Below are 23,401 nucleotides of genomic sequence, written 5' to 3' on the forward strand. Positions count from 1 at the left end.
TTGGATTTCATCCCTCTGCCTCGGCCTCAGTGCCAAGCATCAGGAAACAGCAGGCAACTTGCCAGCACTTTTTCTTAGAAAACGGCAACCCTTTCTGGAAATGTTCTGAAGGTCTTTCTGGAAAGGTGGTAATGCTGGGCTTTTGCACAAACGCTGTAAATGAAAGCTAACCTAAAATACTATCACTACACCAAAACATGATACCCCTAAAAATGGGGGCAAATGAGGTCAATATTAGCCAAAAGATATTACTGTGTAGCCAGGCATTTTGATTCCTAGAAAGCTGAGGCACATATAGCAGCATCAACTAGTTAGCAAGCTTTRCATTTTCAAAGCACACTCCAGGAAAATCCACTGGTTTTTATTGCAAATGACTCAAGATTCATCAAACATTTTTGTGCTCAACCTTTTACAGATTTTGAATTACATAACCAGTTTGTCATGAATCCCAAAGTCTTACTGAAGTGATTTAAAAAAAAAAAAACAAACCCAAACTGAAAATAAAGGAAGAGTATACTTGTAAATCACAGTTCAGTGAAGACCTTTCCATTCCCTCCTCTCCCTCTCTTGATTTTCCAAGCCTCTTTTTAAYTGCCGCTTCTCCTCCTACTACTTCTGCAATTCTTAACCAGCACTCAACTAACCCGGGCAGAGGAGGAAACTCATTTCAGACCCAGTGCGTGTGTTGGACCAGGCAGCTGTCTGAAAGGAGCAGAAAGGTACACACAACCCATATTTCTTGGAGCGAGGGCATCCACGCTATGACAGCACACACCTCTAAGCACTGTATCAACAAAGGCACACACAGGGGTTAACTGGCTTCTGCAGGAAGCCTGGTTTCATTCATTAACTGCGACCTCTGGGCTAGTACATGCGGAGGAGGGAACAGACAGGCGAGTTAAAACAAAGCTCCTGTTTTCCCTCTGAAACTTTTCAAGTCTCCAAATCTCCCACAAAACCCAATCCGCTGTCACCTGAATGAAAAACAATAGCAGGCACTCAGATAAGCAAGACCCGCGTGAGAGTTTGCGAGCCCAGCCTGTGCGGAAGGCCACCTGCCAACAGGAAGAAGTGGTGAGAAGGAATTTGGATCCAGCTGCTATCCTCCCTCAGCCAAACAATGCCGCGCGATAAACAGCATTAAGGATTTTTTTCTTTAATCCTTAATCACACTGGGAGCATCTGTATCTGTCATTTTTACAGCCTGGATAYCAGGAGAAGGGCTTGAGAGACTTCTGTGTGCGAGTTCACAGAGAGCTGATCTCCTGTTTCCTATCATAGCCGTATCAAAGGGATTGAGACAGGAAGAACAGGAGGRAAAGAATAAGAAATGACAAAGTGCCTCACCATAGAGCTGACTCGATCTGCTAAATTCATCACAGGTAGCAGAAAAAATCTTGTCGCTGCCTTGCAGCCCCATTTCSCATGTCCGCTTCTGACAGAAAGGCAGAGTGGACAGAGAAAGAGGAGATAACTCAGCATCTGCAATCCTTATTTCCTTAATATGAAGTGCTGAACACCAGGAGATGAACTACGGCTGCGTGCTCAGTGGGTCACTGTGGCAGGTGCAACTTAACCTTAAGACCCACGTAGCCTCCTGCACCTTCAGACTTAGCCCGGGCAGCACCTGGGTGAAGCATGCCAAYAAATCCACTCGCTGCCGATGGAAACAAAAAGGGTTAAAAACCCAACCAGACTGCAGCTGAAAATCCCACAGCGTTTCCCTCYAACAGCGCTGCAAACTGCGTGTCTCCCTGGGATCAAATGAACCGACGAACTGCCTTAAAAGATCAGCCAGCTAAACACATCGAAAACGCCGGTGCCAGCGGCGGGCACGGCTGGCTGGAGAGCTCGCAGAGTCGGAGCATCACGGCCGCTCGGCGATCCTCCGGCACGGCCACTTGCCGGCGTCCGGGGACGCGCCGGATTCACCGCCTTGCAGCCGAGGAACCCCCCTCTCCTTCCTCCCCGCCTCAGCCCCCGGTGAACACCCGGGATCAGGGTACTACCTGCGTTTATCAGCAGAGCCATCCCGTGTCTTCAGTCATTCAAGGAATTTAACAGCCTGGAAATTCCTGTTGTCCATTATTTGAGGTCACAGATAAAAGCTAAACAGCAGCCGTGACTCCCATCAATCATAAGTCACTCACTGATAGAGCGTATGGTAGGAGACCTACTGATGTAAGCTAGTCACCAGAGAAAATACCCACTGATGACGCATATCCAGGCACAAAAATAGTTACAGGGCCCCCAAAGGGATTATTCAACAGCCTACATTTAGATATTCCTTCAAGAGACCCGCAGTCAATTTGCTGCTATTAGATGGCTGGGGAACATTGAAGTTTAAGTTTCCTCAGCAGACATAACCACAAATAGCTGGTTTAAATAAGCTACTGCAATTACAAGCTGTTTTGTAAATTTTAACACTGCATTATAGCGATTAAGTCTAAACAGAACCACTGGCTGAAAAATGCTGCACAGCCTTTGCTCTCACTATCAATTCCTCCTGCATATTAGCCGGCAATGAAAAGAACAATTTAAAATTAATTAACAAATGCTTAAACTAAGTCCCATGTGCTACCCTAGAGCAAAGTTTTTTATTCTTAAAAAAAAAAACAACAACCCCATGTGAAATGGTATGGGATATTTTGGTGCTGCTTAAATGCTACCCGGATCATCTTTTGTCTTAATTTTTATCCTTCTTTGGTATTTGGTGCTCTACTACGCAAAAAGAAAAATACTTAAATAGTYAATCTTTCTGGCTCAAATCAAAACCATGTAAAGGCAAGTTATTGCAACATGCAAAACCCCGTACCATGCACCTGCTTTGAGCAGGGGCTAGAAAGAGGATCCCCAGAAATCCCTTCTAGTCTAAATTATTCTGCAATTCTGTGCAACTGGATTTTTTCGCATTAAAAACATAATCCTCTAAATTAACAATTAACTGGTAATCCTACAATACTCCTGCCCGCCCCCTTCAACAGTTTCAGGATCCTTCTCATGCCCAGACAGCAACAAAACTTAGTAGGATATGGCTGAGCMTACTGACACCGCTGATTGCGAAACACCGACCATCCGTTTCTAGAAATATTAAAATTTTTATTTTTTCTAAATACCTGATTTTAACATCCAAGCCCCCCTCTTGGAAGCAATTTTGGTGCTTAGGAATCTAAAGTTAAATGACTTTTTATTGCACATTTAGAATCTAAATATAGGCAAACATTTTATGRCTCTGATGCCTATTTCATTGACATACTTTTGGAAAGCATTACCTAGCCAAACAAACACTCAAGGATTTATAGTGTTTACCCTGTAAAGCAGGAGAAAGAATTGTCCCAGGCTATGAACTTCTACCTCACTTTCTTCATCTGTGATAACATTATTAAAAATAACACCAAAAATTATTTTTAGCACAACTGTTTCGTAAAGCCCTCATGTTTCTCTCATGCATCCATATGCTGCCAGTCSACATGGCCTAATTTAACAGCCCTAAGAAGAAATATTGGTGCCCTCTAGCTGATTATCCTCACCAATTTCCTGCAGACACCAAGCAGCAGTCTCTGTTTTCTCCTGACATTCCTGGGCCTTTCACTGGTGCCCCCAAAATGCAATGCTCTGCAATAAAACAAGCCACTTCCTGCAGAAGATACAGGAATTAAAACACTCAAATCCACTAGTGCTCTCAACTGTAGGATCTCTTAAAATAATGTAAGTGCCTGAAAAAGAGGAGAGGTATAACTGTGTACAATACCGCTTTACCAAGAAGCGGTGAAGCACCTAAATACACTTTGTAGCAAGTCTGCAAATTCCATGGGAAAATACAACCTGCAAATTTTGCATGAAACACGGGAAGCCCCTCACCTGTTCAGAAGCAGCACAATTTCCCCTTCATCAGAAGTCTTTATAAAGCTCATAAGCCTTTATGTTCTGCCACACATTCTGAAGTTAGTCGGTGACGGATCGGACAGCTCAGAGCCCAGGATCTCCCTTTTGCCATCACACAGGCCTGGGAGAACAGACAGAGATTTCCTCTCCTTTCACTCTGCTGTCTATTGAAGGGACAGACTCCCTGCTCCATGTTCCCATCCCCTCTCCCTCCAGCCCTCTCCTGGAGGCTGTTCCAGGTACCACTGAGCTGCAGGGTCACATCACCTCACGCTGCATGGCTACAGCAGGGACAGAGCTGMAGCACTGCTACATCTTCAAAGCCATGGGAGCCACGGGGCAGGGATGCTAACACACACCTTGGACACCATCTCCAAATGTGCCCAAATCCCAAACAGGAGATCTCTCCTGGCTGGGGAAAAAAACCCTGCTGAGGAAGAGCTGTCCCAGGAAATGCTGTGCCTGTGGTGGCAGCTGCCAGAACGGCTCTTGGCAACTTTACCAGTGAGTGCATCTGCTCCAAGCCACACCAGTGGCCACTGGCTGCCCAAAGGGTGCAAGAGAACRGGAAGCTGTGTGGAAAGTAAGGTTAAAGCTCTGTTCTCTTCTTTCTTGTCCAGTTAAAGAAGCAGAGGTTGRCTGGATGGAGCTGGCTGTCTCTGTGCACTTAATTAAAGCCACAAACCTCTGTGGACATCTCTGGATGGCCCTATCAACCATTAATGAAATCAAACATAGAAGGGAGATCAGGATCTGAAGCTCCAAATAAATACTGAGAGACAGAYAAACTTTTAGGGTTGCCTTCACAATCCTCAAAAGATCAGTTTAAACTCTGATTGCAAAAGACTGGAAGCTGCAGTATATATTGTGTATTTCTGTGTTTGAACAGTAATTGTCAAGCAGAAACTGCTCAAATGTTTGGGAAGCATCAGRTTGATCCTGAAACTCCCAGCTGTCTTTAGAAAGTTAACTTCCCATGTGCCACCTGCCTGTTGGAAGATGGAATGGGTTAATCAYAGTGGCCAGGCATTTTGGGATCCGAGGGCTCCATTTCTCTAGCACCTTACTACAATATTCCAGCTAATGCTCCTTTCACACAGACCTCCAGAAGGATGCTACAGACTCAGTCAATACTCATTAAGAGGTTGTAATCCAAATCTCTACACCAATTAAAAGACGAAGGGCTTATTTGAACATGGAACAGTCAAAACCCTTTGTTCGCATAAAACAGGCATTTTATTCCATTTGGAAAGTGAAATTTTTGGCACGGTTCATTTTTTTGCTTGCCTTTTTTTTTTTTTTTTAAACAACCAGCTGTCGGTTCTGCCAGTTCTCACACAGGAGACCTAGAACAAGRCTGGTTTGTGCAACTTCTTTTCTGGAAGGCAGCAGACTTCTCGAAAGTCTGATTTCTTGAAACATAAAAGAACCCAGCAAACTCTTGCAGAGAATAGGTRCAGATGTGGGAATAGGACAGATGGGCAGTGAAGGTGCTATCTATGGGATAAAAGGAGATATGGCGGAAAATTAGGATCTGGATTTTGCTTTTTCTGTTTACAGTGATAACGTGTTACTTTTCAACAYGGAGAAAATAATGAAAACAGATAAAGGACAGAACAGGAATCATGGTTACAATGGTAACTAAGTATACCCATCTAAGTAAGCATTAAAGAGTAAGGATTAAAGTCCTGTTACAGCAAAACTTCTTGATAGCATTTAAAATGCTGTGTTTGAAGCAGGGAAGCTGATGAATTACCTCTTGCTGGCCCAGGAGCATCCAATCTGGAATATACACTAATGTATAGGAATATTGTTTATGAAAAGTAAAGAGACTGAGATTTCCAAACAGACAGTAMGAAAACACCTCACATTAGCAAATGATTATTTGAAATTTCTATGATTTTTTAAACAAAAGGCAGTATTAGAAAATAGGATGGGATMGTATGGAGCATTTAGTCACAGTATCATACAACATTAGATAAACCAGGACACTGATGTCAGAAACATAAATATAGTTCATGCTATTCTCAGTCTCCTGCACATCAATATCTTAGGGTCTTTCTCTCACTGATAGCACTGGCAAAACAGGTAATACTGATCACAACTGAAAAACAAAATTAAAATATTATAGAAGTACAAGCTTCTGAGACTACACAATGATTTTTCTCTATGTGGAAGTAGGACTTTGTTACCTCCCCTTGCATTCAAACACTCCTGAAGAACTCTGAGTAACAACGGGTGATGGTGGTGGGACTTGTGCTTGTTTTAGATATTTAACAAAAAAATCAACATTTTTATTTGTGGAAATAAGTACACTTGGAGTTAAATTTCAAATTATCACTACCCATGACATAGTCCAAACCAGATACATTTGGTAGCATAGTTAACAGTAAATTATAGAGTTTATGTCAAAGTTCAAAAGTAAATCAAACCACAAAATTAAAGAAAGCTATTGCCTGAGCACCCGAAACCAGGTTTTCTTGAAATAAGAAACTAGCATTTGATAGCAATAGCCTCTTCTGTGTACTACCCTATTTCAAGATAATACCTAAAAATACTTTAAGATATATTCTTTACCAAAATTACTTTAAAGTACTCCCAGATTATAGTGATGAAAAATAATAGTAGTCTCAGTGGCCTGTTCACATCATATGTGTGCCACTTGACTTGAGGGAACCAAATAGAGTTAACCATGAAAACATGACAGATTTATTCTATATAGTATTATACAGTGACTGAGTTGGTGGATAAGGAAAGAGAAACTGATGTCATTATCTTGACAGCTTTAAGGTCTCTGATACAGTCTCACACAACATCTCTGTCTCTCTGCATTGGGGAGATAAGGATCTGATGGCTGGGCCAATTCCATAGACAGGGAATTGGGTGGATGGCCACACCCACAGAGCTGCAGTCACCCCTCAATGTCCAAAGGGATCTGCATCAAGGGGTGATYCTCCTGGAACCTTATTGGGACCGATGCTGTCCAATACCCTAATTAATGACATGGTGGAACTGAGYGCACCCTTAGGACATTCACAGGTGACACCAACCTCAGCGCCGCAGTTGGGACACCTGGGASAAGGGATTCCATCTCTAGGGACCTTAACRCRCTTGAGAAGGGGTCTGAACCTCACTAAATTCAATAAGGCCAAGGCCCTGCACATGGATTAGGGCAATCTCCAGTATCAGGACAGATGGGGTTGAATGGATTGAGAGCAGCCCTTYGGAGGGCTGGGGGCTACTGTGTGGTAGGCTGACAGCTGCTCTGCCTCTCCCTTCCTCAAATGGATAGGGAGAAAAACATAACAAAAGAGATAAGGAAGGGGAAATCACTCACCAGTTACCATCACAGACAAAATAGACTTGACATGGGCAAATAAGTTTAATTTCTTGCCAAAAATATCACAGTAGAATAATGAGAAATAAAACCAAACCTTATAAAAATTCCCACTCACCCTTCCCTTCTTGCCAAGCTTAACTTCACTCCAGACTTTCTCTACCCACTCTCTGCCAGCAGAGCAGGAGGACAGGGAATGGGGAATGGGGAATGGGATTGTGTTCAGACATGTTATCTCTGCYGCTCCTTTCTCCTAAGGGGGAGGACTCCTCACATTCATTTCCCTGCTCCAATGTGGAGTCCCTCCCACGGGAGAGAGCGCAGCCTTCCCATGGGGTCACAGCCTCCTTCAGGCATCCCTGTGCTCCAGCCCTGTGGGTGTGTGATCCACACTGGACCTCCATGGGCTGCAGARGCACTGCAGCCTCACCATGGTCTGCACCACAGGCTGCAGGGGAGTCTCTGCTCAGTGACTGGAGCAGCTCCTGCCYCTCCTTCTCCACTGGCCTTGGTGTCTGCAGGGCTGTTCTTCTCACATGTTCTCACCACACTCTTCTCTGGATGTGATTGCTACTGTGCAGCAACTTTTTTTCCTTCTTAYATTTGTTATTCCAGAGATGCCCCCACTGCTGCTGATGGGCTCACCTTTGGCCAGCAGTCGGTCCACCTTGGAGCCAGCTGACACTGGCTCCATCAAACACAGGGGAAGCTTCTGGCAACTTCTCATAGAAGCCACAACTGTAGTTCCCTGCTGCCAAAACCTTGCTACACAAACCCAATACATATTGGTAGATGAAAAATTAGATATGACCTAGCAACTGRAAGAGGGTAGGCTTAGATTGGATATAAAGAAGAAATTCTTTATTGTGAGGATGGTGAAGCATAGAAACAGGCTGCCCAGAGAAGATGTGGATGCCTCATTCCTGGAAGTGTTCAAGGCCAGGCTGGATGGGGGCCTGAGCAATCTGATCTAGTGGAAGGTGTCCCTGCCCACGGCAGAGGGCTTGGAACTGGATAATCTTTAAATGACCCTTCCAACCCAAACCATTCTGTGACTCTGTAATTCCAGTGCACAGAACTAGGAGTACCTCAGAGATACTGTAAAGGAAAAACAAAAACAGTGACTGCAAAGAGAYTATGCTGAAATTACATTCATTTCAGTTTGATGTTTGATTGTGAATCAGTAAAAACAATCTTTGATCATTCACAGGCACTGCCAATAAAAAATTAATTCTGAACGTGTACCMATTTCCAACTCCATCTGGAAAGGGAAACACAGAGACAGCAACTAGGGGTCACCAAAAATGGGGAGTGGAAAAGGGCAGTTTAGGAAACTCCGGTGTCTTCATTTTCTCCATCCCTGATTACTGTGATAACGTAACACAGTATTCAAGTGTTAACGACCTCGCGTGTACAAGGTCTGACCTGCCCTTGAGGATGAAGTTTCATGCTTCAGTGAGGTCACTCTAGTGGTGAGCTGCCACCCAAGAGGGAAAGATGCCACTTCGCTTCTTCCTCTCAATGCCAGCYGTGTGCTCCTGCCAGTCTAGTTTGYCTRTGCCCATGGGGAGCCTTTCCAAGGTGCTCACCCATCAGAAATCCCTGGCTGCCCCACAGCTCACTGCCCACCCAGCTGCCCAAACCAGTCCAGTGTGCACTCAGGCAAGTGGTTGCAGAGGACAGGTGGTAGGAACAGCCCSTTTGGGACATGAAACCACAGCCAGGACAGCTGGAAACTCTTCCTCAATCTCCAACCACCTGCCCACTCGCTCCCAGCTCTGCTAGCACTGGAGAACCCAAGGCAAGGAAAATGAAAAGCTGACCCCTCAGAGTTGAGAGGYGCTTCAGACACTGATGCTGACAGCTTTAGCAGGGATCATCAGAGAGCCAGCAGGGCCCTGAAGGAACTGCAGGGGAAGAAAAAARAATGTCCAAACCATCCTGTGCAYGGACAGAGCYCCAGCCTGGCTGCAGCCTCCTGGCTGGTCCCCACCACCAGTGCCTGCCAAAAGTGGAGATCAGCCCAGAAGGTGTATTTAGCGCTACGTTGATTCCCTAATTAGGCCCACTGAAAACCAAATATGTCTGATGTTTTAGAAATTACCATTTGTGATACTTTCCAAAACTTTTTTCCACTTTTTCCCTTTGCACCAAATTACACAGCTTTAATCCATGAATAGTTTTCTCTAAAAGAGGTGGTTTCTTTTCCTCTTGCAAGGCTTTTTCATATTGCTCAGCAATCAAGGAAAGAAAGCAAGGATYAAACTCAAAAAGTATTCTTTAAAATCCAGTTTATTGAAAAAAATACAATTACTAAATCACATTGCTTTATGTTTTATATTTGTTAAAAMACACAGAAAAAAATATATGAAGTCTCATAGAGACTCTTCAGGGGTTTCTCTTCAAATGACAGTTTTGCTAGTTATACCCAAATTCCTCTCTTCCTGGACTCCCTCAAACTACCAGCTCTTATCTCTGGAATATGTTAAACTATGAAAAAAACATTATCTTGCCAACTTGGCATAGGAAGAGGGGGATTTCTCTCCTTGCTCTTTAGGGAATGCCTGCTGAAATGAAAGTTTTTGGGTTGCTCCATCTAACGCACTGATAAATTTGACTCTTCTCTTGCTGACATCTCCTTTTCCTATGAAAAGTTCAAAAGTTCAGTTAGTAACAATCTGATGTCTTAGCTTGCTGCACAAGCCTCTGGGTTATCTAATCAAGAAATTAGATTTCCACAACGGATGGCAGTACACTCACCACAGTCAGTACTATGAACTGCTGCTAATAAGCTTAAACAAAAATGCCAACATACAATTATTTATTATTTTAATTAATGAAAGCATGTATGAGCAGCCTATCTGTAAGAAGTTAGATGAAATCTCTAMCAGACTTCCTGCTGCTGTGCTGCCAGTTTCTCGGTGCAACTGTGGCCATTCTTAATTAAATAAATAATTTACCCTGGAAGATTTCATTGAGTGCCAGACACAAGCACCAGGGCTGGGTGAAAATAAATCACTGCCGGCAGCATGCCAGTACTCATTCCTAGAATCTATGGAAAACAGCTATTTCCCTACAGCAAACATTTTGCATAACCATTCTGCACAGTTTAATTGATCTCTGCAATAGCCTGACAGTAAAACCCCCCTCCAATTCTATGTATTTTAAGACACTACTTCATGTCCTTTTGATTTAATTTTCCCCATATTTGGCTGGTTTTTTTTCATCAGTTGTGTGGCCTCTTGTACAGAATCATCTTTTTTTAAAATTTATTTATTTAGGGTTCAATTCTTCCTCAATAGCACCTCTTATTATGATGCTGACCTAAATCTATCCCTTAAAGTCACCATGTTACTGCTCTGAGCCTATAACCATCCCCTGCTTTAATTTCTACCATATTCATATCAAACTCAAGTTACTTCCTTCTCTACCAACRTCCTCTTATCAGTACACATAAACCCTGCTTTTAATGCTTAACATTTATTGCACTACACTGCTATTTAGGCATTTTCATAACCACTGAAAAAATTAGGAAAATTCCCACTTTGTGCTGTGATGTCAATCTATTTTAAAATCTGTGGCAAGATACCACAACAAATATTATGGTGTGACTTCAAKACCTGACAGCAGTGTAAACATCAGCAAGTTTTCCTGGGTAATCACAGGCATCTCAATTACCCAGATAMTGCCTCAGTTAGCAAAAGGGCAGTCTGACTTACTGTATGGCCAATGACTTTGTAGGCGTTAGTGATTTTGGAAAACCTAGACAGGTGAAAGACTCCTTGGCTGCTCCTTAACAGAAAATTTCTCCTTATATTTTTGTGTTGAAAAGAAAAGATGTGAATTGATTGTTCCTGTTCAGAAGAGCTCAGGCATTCTGGGGGTCTGTGCTCACCACTGCCTGCCTCACGCACCAGATCCAAAATGTGAGCTCCCGGTCCCCCTGCCAGGTCTGGCTCCAGTTGCTATTCCCCAGTCTTTCAAAGAATTTGTTTTTTTCTTGCGAAGTTTGGCAGTCAGCATGTGACCCTTCAAATGTTAAAAAACACTCCAGCATTTCAAGAAAAAAAAACAACCACCTCGATGGGGCTTCTCCCCTGAGGAAACARCGAAGCAAAAAAGCCCTCGATGGGGCTTCTCAGCATATAATCCACCCCAAGGCACACAACCTYCCAAGTGCCACCAGTGTTTCACAACTCCCAGAATTCTGCTCGACCACCTACCCACTTTTTGCCCAACTGGCTGACCCAGAAAAGCAGCAGAGAAGCAGCAGCCGCTGCAGGGAGGAAGAAGCAAGCACAGCTTGCAGAGCGGCACCGCGTGGGAAGGAGCCGCTCGCTGGGCACAAAGAGGGTCGGCTACGGCTTGCCCTGGAATGAGCGATGCAAGGGGGGTCAGACCACAGAGGTCACCAGAAGAAAGGGTAGGGAACAAAGAGCACACCAAGGGAATGAGCTTTCTACTTCTACTGCAGTTAACTCCCCTAAATTTCATCCCTCCTCCTGGTTCCCCAGTTTCCAAAAATAACTTATACAAAAGCAAAAACTGCAGAGGCAGGGAGCCTTAAAAGAGCTGCAGTTGGAAAATACAAAAAGGTGGCAAGGGAATTTATTTTTTAAAARAGCCCGAGATAAAAAGACATGTTCTTTTTGGAAAAGAACAGTGACATCTTTTAGTGTGAAGCCATTTCAGCAGGGATGTAGGTCAATAGCTGAAACCAGCAGCTGTGGGGTCTCAGGTCCTGGGGGCTGCTGTGGGCAGCACAGCAGCAGAGCAGCCAGTGGGTCCAGGGGGTTATTTGGCCTCACCCCAGGAGGTTGGAGAAGGCTTGGGCAGCTCTCCTGACCTCACATGCTGCAGCTCAAAAACGGCTCCTCTTTAGGCATTTCGTGTATCTGATATCAGAAGATGCTTGACATTTTCCCTTAAAAGTAAAGGCACTTTAACGTGGAAAACATCTCTTAATGACTAAGACAGTCAACAGCAAATATTTGCACCCAAAGAATTCAGTTCCTCCCACATCAAAGCAATCTCCTAGAAAACTGATTATAAACAAATTAACAAACAACTAGCATGCCTATCAAAAATAATTGTTTTGCTGCTGGCAAAGAATTAAAGGCTCACAGGGCCTGAAACAAACACTGAGGGTTAAATTTCATTCCTAATTGCTGGACTAGACACCAAGGTGAGAGAAGGGGGAAAAACCTCCTCCTGCTGTGCAGAAATGGTTGTCCTGTTCACAGGGCATCTGTGGGAAGGGTGGCTTCCCTCTAACTGAAAAGTAAATTCAGGTACAGGTTGAGAGATTTGGGGTTACACAAACATCAGCCGTCATAATTTCCACATCAAACTGGCTTTGATTGCAGGTGTATTACAGCACTCCAAAGCCACATGCAATTTTTTCTCTCTCAGGGCCTTTCAGCCCTGATCAAAATAAGCAAGTATCAGCACATCTCACTTCAGTGACATACAGGAATGTCCATACTGACTCCACCAAAAGCAGCAAGACTGTGTTCACTGTCAAAAGATCTGTTTCACCAACATCTCCTTCTTGTGCCTTTTCTTGCTTTCTCCATATTAGAAAAAATTATTAAGACCTCCAGGGAAGCTCCTGTCCCCATGCTTTGACCATGAAATGCTACCACGTACTGCACAGTATCTCAGAGATGAGTGTGCAGACAACCATTCCCCTTCTTGTACAACAGACCCCTCTTTTGAATGCACATTTCTCCACCTCTGCACACATTCGCTGTCTTCCTGCATTTCAGTAATGACACCATAAAAAGTCTGGAGAAAACTGGCAGCTGGCTCTGAGGAGSAATTCTAGACTGATGCCCCAAGCTCAGCCCTTGGGTGTGGTGGTGACCCAGGGTGTGAGCCTCAGCCTGGCAGCAACACACACAAGGTGGGGACAGGTCCTGGTGGGGAAAGGGCCACAGAGAACACACACTGGTACCACTGCCCACAAAACAACCTATTTCAGAGAAAGGATGTTTCTCACCTTGGTGGTCCTGGAGAAAAGCTTAAAAAAATAGAGCAAATACAGCCTAAGTGTTTAGAAAAAAAAAAGCAGCAGAAACAGCAGGAATGATTTGGAGGTTTGGAGCTTCAGACAGGGTTTGAATCTCACAATTCCTCATCTGGTTTTTTTTTTTTTCTTTTGTGCTTAAGTAATCATTTTCAAATGACACAGCTAGTGATGCCAACGATTTGTTCCACAGCAATCTTCTTCAGCCTCCTATCATGAAGGAAGTCACCACAATCTGAGAAAACATCCCCTGGCAAGCGATGGCACTAAGTGGGCCAAGCCATGCCGCCTTCAGAGAAGCAGCAAAGCTGTTGAGAGAGCAGCATTTTWAGGAGTGAAGTTTAGGAGAGTGGGAAGAAGACAGCTTCACACAGCCTTAGCTGCTTTTCCCAGCAGAGCAGAGATAGAGAAGGAAAAACACCACAAGCCTCTCATCTTCTCTGGCTTGCCACAAAACAGGGGTGTATTTTTCAGCAGGATCCTGTGAGTCTGACACCGAACTTAGCTCAAGTGACATGAAATGTTAATGTTTAGGAACAAGGTAGGTGGAGAGGAGGAGGAGGAGAGAAGACATTCATTATTTGATGTAGAATTCATTCAAGAGCTTCTTTTTCACAGCCAGAACTAAAATTTCCATTCAGCTCTTTATTTCTGGTAGCCTAGATAGCTTGAACAACTGGAAGAGGGATCTAGAGGGAGCCCTTATCCCTGCCTGCATGGCAACAGCCCTTCCTCAGACACCTTCAGAGAGAAGCAGGCACATTTTTATGACCATCAGTCTGCAGATGCAGGATGAGCAATTTTCCTTGGGGATATTCATACTGGCTTTAGGTTTCCAGACATGGTGCACAGAAAAGATCTGCCTCCAACCATCCATTCTGCTGCCTGCAGCAGACTCCCAACATGGCCCTACTGCTCCTCACCAGCCCCCAAAACCTCCATACAAAGAAGGTCACAAGCTCTTGATACTACAAACTTAGCAGCTACTATTTAAAATAGGCTGGACCATGATATAAAATTCATCCATGTATTTTATGTGTTTTTAACTCTTCATGTCAATCTGAATTCTCCTCCCTCTGGTATCTTCTCCCACTTTGTGTATTTTAATTTTCTTGCTCTGTTTTTGATTTGGTTTGGTTTTGTCTACATTACACCTGAAAAACAGCTTTTCCCTCACAGTCAGCAGAGCAGCATCTCTTTCCTGTGCTGTGCTCTTCCCAGTCCCCTGTAGTTTCTCTGATCACACCTCTGCCTTTGTTCTGTTTCCTCACTCTTCCCATCCGTGATTTTTCTCCTGCTTTTATTCTTTCTTTGATGTTCCTCTTGGTGCTTTCTCTTCATCCTTCCTGCCGAGCTGAATGAGGTGCTCCCCTGGGAAGGTGCTGACAAATAGCAGCTGGGCTGTTTGTAGGTTACATCAGGTAGGGACACCTACAAAGGAATCCTTCACCTCCCTTACTRCATTGTTGGCTGGAGTGATTCCTCCTCTCCATTTAGGGTTGTATGYACAGCTCCTTTGTCAAAAGTCAGGAAAATGAAGGTGTGACATAATTTGGGAAGCATATGCCAATAATATTTAATGAGATACATCTGCTTCCAAGTTTTGGGGAGGCTGTGCAGAAATTAGAAGCCACTACAACAACAACAACAACATAATTGGGAGAATGTCAAGTGCAACATTAGCAAGGGACCTGGGTTTACCAGTGCTGCTCTCCCTAAGGAAGAGAACATTTAAAAAATGACACCTTCTTTCATTGCAGCTCTACTGCCTGGAGGGTGAAATCCATTCCTTTGTGGAATGTCAAGACAGGGTCATTTCAGTGCTATTTATTCCCTYAGAAAAGATTTATCCACATTGCACTGGTCCCCTGAAGAGGGTGAAATTTCTTCCAAGTAGACAGGGTTCCCACTGCAATGGAAGCAAGGCTTGTTTCTTGGTAAAAATATATTCCTACTGCTATTTAACAACAACAACAAAAAAAAAAAAAACCAAATCAAAACCAACAAACCAAAAAAAAAGGAATAAAAGAATACAGATTAAGAGAGATTAATTGTATTCCTCCTCTCTTCTTGCACAGAAAAGCTGCATTTGGAAATTGGTCAACTTCTTTCTTTCTTGCACAGCAACTTCCAACTCCAGAGTTATATTCTTCCCCCAGTTATTATTGCTGAAATCTATAGGCTAGATCCACTGCCATTTTCTGGCTGTGGATCCTGTTTTAGCAATACACAGCAGCTGTAAATCCAGTTTAACTTGCCATTTCTGTCAGCTTTACCATGCCAGATTAGCACTGCTGTTAGCCTCAAAAATACCAACATCTGGAGGTTCTCCTACTGCCCAGTCTGACTTTAAACCTTGCAAATCTGCAATTCATCCACCCACCAGCACAGCTGGCAGGATCAGCCCAAGGTAGTTCTTTACCCTGAGCAAAATATATTTATCACAATCCCCCACTCGACATTCCTGCAGTCAACTGAACAGATCAAACAAAATTCACRTAATGAYCAGCTCTCGGTTATTCCCTGGCYGATTGCCARTTGTTCTGGAGGGTGACTCCYGACCCTGTCTGGGAGCAGGTGCCTTTTTAGGGCAGGTCAGTGATTCCAAGTCGGCTGGCAAAACAAAACACAACACACTGTTTCCTTGTACTTTCATATTTTTTGCATGTCAGGAAACAGAGCTAAGTCTTGTTTCCTGCTCCTCAGCCAGGAGAGGTAGGGGAAACTGGAAGGAGGTGTAGAGAAAGGCACAAGGAGGGTAGATCAAAAGGATCAAGGAAAATAAAAATAATAATAAAAAAACAAACCAAACAAACAAAAACCAACCAACCAACCACTGATTCACCCTGCTCTGTAAAGCATTACATCTTGGAAACAAAATATCCCTCCACCCTCATCCCAAGTCTTTCTCTCYAGGGATACACAACCGTCTCAGGAATTAGTATCACTTCCTTGCAACATTCAAGTGCTGCTGCACTTACAGTCTTATAAAAATCCTCAAAAAACCCWGCCTCTTCATCTGTTTTTTGCCTGAGAAAAATGTATGTAAAAAAGAATCAGAGAGAATTTGGGGAGGAGCAGGTGTATGTGTGTCAGCTTTGATTTTCTAAGAACAAAGGCTTTACTTCATATATAAATAAGTCAACTGCAAAAATTTYGGTGCTTCTTATTTTTGCCCAGCTCACTCCCAGCCCCTCACTCTGAATGCATTAATACACACACCTTCAGCACAGTCGGGCTCTTCGTGTTGCCATGGAACTGAAACCTTTGCAGTTGGGATGGCGATGTACGCCAGGAAGCGTACTGCTCTTACACTTCCTGTAACAGAAGCAAAATCACTGCATAGCATTAACTCCCTTCGTATTTAAGGCATCCCATGCCTTTCTTGCCTGCTSAAATTCACACAGGGTTTGCTTTTTCTATCTTGCCACATGCAAATGAAACACATTTGACACAGCTATTCTCGTCTCCATGAACTCAATAGCTCGCACGCTGAGCACATTATAGAAGGTCCACAAGACTGTGGTCTTTCCCCCTTTAATAGGAGGCTGTTTTCAGGCATGCAGCAGCTGAGATGAGGGCTGCAGAAAGCATACATGTATGAAAGATATGTGGGCATAGAAAAGTATTATATTTCAAGGGAGCATTTAAGCAGATTTTTGAAACCTAGTAAACATATTTATTGCTAACATTATTGACACTCCTGAATATTCTTTTATATCCATTTGTCTGGACAAAAAAAAATTATACTACAAAGATCCTGCAGTAGGCACCAAATCTTTCAACTCTTTTCTTTCATAACCTAAGCTGGTGGGATATCAGCGGTGTGCACAGCTTCACTTCAGTTAGAGGGAAAAAAAAGTCAGTACAATCCTGTGTCATCCCAAAGATTCAGCCTGCAGTGATTATCTTCAGCAGATCTGAGCCTTTTGCCAAAGCTTCTGAAAATGCCTGTACACAAATTGCAAATACATAGATTTGCATGCTYAAAGCAGAAGCAGAGTACAGAAAAATCCAAGTTCATTACAAAAGAGTACCATAGAAAATAAATAAATAAACAAACAAATAGCCATTCGTGTACATAAAGGTTGGATCTGTACCTGCAGAAACAACTGGAAGCCAGTCCATGGCCTGAGGCCAGCTTGAGGCCTTTTTTTGTCCCAAGTTAAATATTTGCATAGTATTAAGCTTAAAATTAAAGCATTTGCTGAAGAAACTTGCTGACTTGTGTATATGGAAAAACAAGAGGGAATTTACTGTCCCTGCACACTGGGGCAGATTCTTGGGATGCCTTCTCCTTCCCATGAATTCCTGGACAGCAGAGAGACAGACCGACTACCGACCAGGGAATTCCCCTCTCRGTTTCCGGAGGATTTTGTGCGCAGGCAGGACAGAGAGGCAATAACCCAGGTAGTGACTTTATGAAGGCAGCGTTTGTTGCTTTGGCGCCTGCCCCTCGACCACCTGGTAACACTCCTTCCTTTTAGCGCTGTCCCCAGCTCAGAAAGCCCCATTCACCCAGCACCTCCAGCCGTGCAGGTTTGACGGGTCCCTGTGCTGCTCCCAGCCCCCATTCCTGGCGGCTGTCCAGCGTTCCGGCCGCTGGCAGGCTCCGGCCACTCACTGCCCTGGGGACATGGGCTGGGGCCACTCACACAGGGGCTTTGAGGCAGGGCTGGCCCGGGCGCCCACTCGCCAAAATAAGACACAAAAGCACTGCTGTCTCTGTGTCTGTCTGTCTGTCTAYGCTGGAGCAGCTAGTCCCTGTCCCCAGGTGCTACACGAGACCCTGTGAGTGCCTGTGATTCCAGGTTCCCTCTTCTGCCCTGGGCACAGGGAAGAGCCGTGCCAGCAGCAGAAGCTCCTTGTCCTCCTTCCATCATCAGCGAGTGCCTGACAGTCACATGGCCCCATCGCTCCGTCCATTACGGCCAGTGCTCATAAGGCTCTCACCATCAGCTTTCTAGTCACAGGAAAATGTATATTGTGCCGTGATGAAAGGCCAGTGCAATGTCAAGAGCATTAAAAGGACTCCAGGGACTGATTAGAGTCAAAAAGGAAAGGATTTATGATGGTTAATAAAGTTAAATCTGCCAGAGTCCTGCTTATTCTTTCCAACTGCAGGTAACCAGATCTTATAGGAAAAATTATTAAGGTGTTGCAAGCTATTACCATCCCCTCCAAAAGAAAACCATATTTTGCTGTGAAGCACCTGGCCAGGAGAGAGTCAAGCTCACTGTGGCACCTACACTGATCCCAAGGAGAAGAGGAAAAGGAAACACATCACCTGCCCTGTGCCTTGGCTGAGCAGGAAGGACYGCGGTATCAACCATGCATGTCACCTGAACGGTCCCCAGTGGGTCCCCCTGGCACCCGAGACTCTGGCTGGCAGCTGGGACAGGGCTAGGACTTCCATGAGCACCTCAGTGACAGGCATGGGCACACAGGGAAGAAAAGCCTCCCCCTCTGGTGGCACTGCACATCCACGAGGGAAAAGGACAACACAAAGAAGGAAGCTCTTGCCTCTCCAGTATGGTGCTGCACATGCGCCTTCTGCTGAARAATGCATCTAACTGGATACCATGGGGCTGCTCTGAAACTTGACTTAAATCTTTTMTAATCTAATGTGCCTAATAGTTAACATAATTTGACAAGACACTGGAAATAGTTGCCCAGAGCAGCTGTGGTAAGCCCCATCCCTGAAGTGTCCCAGGCCAGGCTGGATGGATGGTGCTCAGAAACCTGGTCTAGTGGAAGGTGTCCCTGCCCTTGGCAAGAACRTTGGAACTAGGTGATCTTTGAAAGTCCTTTCCAACCCAAGCCATTCTCCAATTCTAAGAAGTTAACGACTTTCCACATTGAAATAACAACACTGAGAGAAGGCAAAGCAAAGTTTAAAAAAACTATTGGGCATTTTCTATCCATATCTAAATTACATGCACTTTATTGRATCTCAAGTTTTCATTTTTCTGCTGCTTAATAATCACAAATATGTTATATATACCCTTTCCATTTTGTCATTCTTTCACTATATTACATCAAATTTAATTTCCTGTGGAAGTGTGTAATCTTTTCAGCTGTCACTGTCTCAGAAGCTTTTCTGTAATAAGCAGAGCCCTGTCCTCTGGCAGGTCGATCTTTTATGAGCTTGCTCCTGCAGATTAGTTTCCTGAAATGTTTGCAATGCTATATGAGAACCAGCAAAACAGGAGAACCAAAATAAYGTCCAAAAGGAAAAATAAACATGAAAACCTTCACTTCCTTCTGACTCCTGTGTTAACCGGTCAAAGGAAATTTCATTTTGATTTGGGTAGATGGCAAATCCGTGAAGGTTATTGCCGCATATCAGAAGCTTCACAAGGTGCGAGACACAGCCTCCCTTGCCCTACAGCTCATTAAAAGTGCAGCTGTGAGAGGGCTGCTTGCTCTTTGTGCTGGGGAACACGGAGATCTGCAAGCGGTCACCACTGTGACAGCTGCCTCTCCCTGCCGCCTGCCCTCGGCACCCCGAGAGGTCCCCTCCGCTGGCAAAAAGCCACATTCCACCAGAAAACTGAAAATGTCAACCAAGACGTATCCGTACTTCTCATGATGAGATACCTGTGATGGCAGGAAGGCAGACCAGCTGGTCTGCTGGGTCCTTTCCAGACTTCTGCCCCTGCAGGACGTGAAACTCATTTTCTTCAAATCAGCTCTCCATWACCAATGCTTACACACACACCAAAACAACGTACTTATAAAAACACATACCAACAAATAATTCTGAATGTTTAAAAATTAATCAACTCAGAAGAAACATGAGCAAGAGAAATCCTTATTCCTGTATGCCTCATGGAAAGGTGCTTAGATATGGATGACAGAAGCGACATCTGAATAAATACAGTCTGCAAAGGATCATGTTAATGGTGTTTGGCCAGCAGAGATTACTGGGTGGCCACAAAGGCATGCTAGAAGCCCTGCCAGCAGAAGCAGGTGCAATGTTCTCTCACTTCAGTGGTAGACGTCACGTCTGGGAGCTTCTCTTTGAACTGTCCAGCCAGATGTGGAAACCTCCACCATCCAACAYAATTTGTCATCTGCTCTCCCAAAACACACTACATGGATCAATGAACAACCATCTCTTACTTTCTGCTTACCCTTTCTCACATCACTGCTATAACAGATCATCCATATTTCTGACAAACACTGTCTTCAAAATTACATATAAACATACAGTGCATTAAACCCAGACATATACTTTCAGAGCCAACTATCATCTGTCCATATCACTTATAACAAGCATTTCACCAGCTGAGTTCTCTTCTGGTTATTTTGTCTATCCATTTCCTTGTAATTCTGTTTTATACTTTTATCTTCAATACTTAATTTCTAAAAAATGGCTAATCAGTGAAAAAAATATCCAAGCAGGGAACTTTAACAGAAGTCTCCAGTGTTACATGCGGTGCAATTTCATTCCCATCAGCATGAAGAAACTTTTTTCAACCAGCTTTGGTGGGAGTTGCATTGGGGCCCTAAGTCAGATGAAAATGTTCCATGTTAACAGCTACATGGTGTGATATAAACTGCTTTAGAACATAAAACAACAAYGTATTCACTCTCATTAAACCACCCTGCCATAGTCTAACAGGACCTGAGTGTGTGTTAACAATTTCAAGCCAGAAAAACATGCCAGCTATCAGTGACTTTACATTTTTTGCCTTGTAGGCCATAAATTGAATAGMCTTCCTTCACCAGATGTGGATCTCAATCTCTATTTCCTTATACAGGGTGAAGAAAACAGGCTCAAATATGAATTTACTTCCTATTGAAAACTTGGTCAAAGATGGTGGGTGATGTAAAGACAAATATCAAGGGAATAACTGCCATCCTCTGGTTGAGTTTGGTAAAATGGAGTTAATTTACACTTCTTTAGGGGTTCACTGGTGTGTGAAATTAATCTAATTTAGACTGACCAGAAATTGAAAATGGAATGAARAAAGAAAGCAATTAAAGACCTTTCATAAACGCAAAAAAAGTACTGTTGTATGTGAAGCAATACAGTTAAAGTGCAGAACCCTTCACGCTACTGCTACCTCTCCTTCCTTCTTAAGAGAGAGAGAGAATAATCATCTGTATATCTACATATCRCCACTGTACCAGTACCACATCACCCAAAGGAAACACTGGTAGAATGTTTTTACTAATATCTGTAAACAAATACATGTGTAAGTTAAAGCAGTTCACTATTCTGCATAGAGACCAGGCCTAGCAGATAAACATCTGCTGGAACAGCTCCGTGGAACTGGTTGTACATGTGGCTTAGCATTTACTTCAATGACTTTTAGCACCTTCTTGTAATTGTTTGTGTGCTGTTCCAACAAGCAATGGTTAATGCGAGACGCAGACGTTCACATACCGTGTACTTGTGAATAACTGGTTCCCAGAGATGTGGCAGTGATAACATTGTCATCGTAGGAGTCACAGTAGCTCACTGGAGATCACATGWCAGGAGAAGGTCCCACCTGAAAGCACAGCAAACCCAGATACTAAGTTATTCATATTCAGAAGTTTACAGCAAGCTCTGCTAATACTTTTGTGCATKTCACACATTCATCCTGTGCATTAAAAGGGTCTGTGCTCTTTCCAGGCTCACAGAAAACATCTTGCCATTCACAACGGCAAGCAAAAATGCCCTGCTGTAGCCAAACTGTTTTGGCCCACTGCTCCAGACCAGATTTCAGGCACACTCTGAAAGCAATGAAAACTAGTTTTCAGTGCTAAAGCAAACGCTGTTACTGTCTGGTGGACAGATGCAGAATTTCAGATTTCCCATTTATCAGGTCCTTGAAAAGTGTGTAATTCCCTTCATCAGTGCACGAGTGCACTGCCAGTYTGGCTTTACCTTTCCTTTTTTTCCCCCCCTTAACATTGTAAATTGATGGTTTGGAAGAAGACACAACACTGGAGCTCTCTTATGATCTATTTTSTTGAGATCAAGGGATCTTAAGAAAGCATTTCTATCCTACTGGTAACTACAATCACCTTATTTATAATCATTTTATAATTTAAAGTCACCTGATGGGTGTGTCTGGTTTTAAATATTTTGGTAGGTAACCAATGCAGACACAGAAAATGAGCTTGTATTAGCAGTGTACTCTGCAATGATGAGACACACTGCAGCAAACAAACAAACTATCCAATTTTTCCATCAAGCCTCCCCAAACAGAAGCTGATCTTCCTCCTACTCTACAAGCTGCATCTCATCCTAGGGTAAGCAGTTTTCAAGAAGAAAGTGTGGAAAATAACAAAGAATTTTCAAGAATTTGGATTTTAGGCACAGTTCGTATTTTTTAAATTACTCTAGTGCTTCTTTGACATTCCCCCACAGAAGGATAAACATGGCCAACTGTCTTCAASAGAAAAATACAGTAAGACATGCAACACATCCTTTTTCTGCTTGCAGATTTATTTGGAGTCATTTTATTAATCTGTCCCCAATGACTGCACCTAATCATTTACCTTGCAAACTACCAGGACTTTTTAGGTGAATAATTAATTTAAACATTTTTCTTTCTTTTTCTTGCTGTCTGTTAACAGTACTATTAGAAAATGAAAACTCTCATGAATACTTTCATTTCAAAGTCCCAAATTACCACATGAATTGAAAAGAATGACCACCAAGTAGCTACAACATGAACAGAAATATACAGCAAYGCATGGAACCAACTGAAACACAGTCTTTCATCTCTAGTGAATCAGTTCAAATCTAACTCAAGTTGGTAGCTGGTGACAGCTCTTTGGTGACTGTAGGAAATCAGTTTGTAGTTCTCCTTTTGATTCCCTTTTGCTCACATTTCTTCAATGAGACTTTATCCTCTYCCTTGGCCAAGTCCAGATTTTCAAGGCCACAAGTCACATCCCATTCCAGAGCTTGCTGCCTCTGCTCACAGTTGACATGGAGGGATCTCGGAAACCATGTGGGAGAAAGCCAAAGCTGGCTCAAAACAAACCACTTCTAATGGAGCTGGAGGCACTCACGAGCAACAGCTAAGAACTGATGTAATTACTCACRACCCTGACAACTTTCAACATCTTTTACCAAGATCTTTCTGTCAGAGGCCTCCTAGTTCCTTATCTTTGGCGAGAATCAAACACCAAAGCTCCAAAAATTC

At 43.5% G+C, this 23,401-nt stretch overlaps 1 protein-coding gene across 3 annotated transcripts in view; it reads right to left on the minus strand.

Annotated features, from left to right (window-relative positions):
* Positions 1–23,401, minus strand: part of HIVEP2 (HIVEP zinc finger 2) — a 135,924-nt gene that overhangs the window by 82,635 nt on the left and 29,888 nt on the right. For all 3 annotated transcript variants that reach the window (XM_057364822.1, XM_057364821.1, XM_057364820.1), the window contains exon 2: positions 21,646–21,751. The gene's annotated coding sequence lies outside the window, so the exon portion shown is untranslated. The remainder of the gene's footprint in view (positions 1–21,645; positions 21,752–23,401) is intronic.

Source organism: Malurus melanocephalus, unplaced genomic scaffold (assembly GCF_030028575.1).
Source record: "Malurus melanocephalus ecotype Western Australia unplaced genomic scaffold, MMel_1.1 scaffold_43, whole genome shotgun sequence".
Lineage (NCBI taxonomy): Eukaryota > Metazoa > Chordata > Aves > Passeriformes > Maluridae > Malurus > Malurus melanocephalus.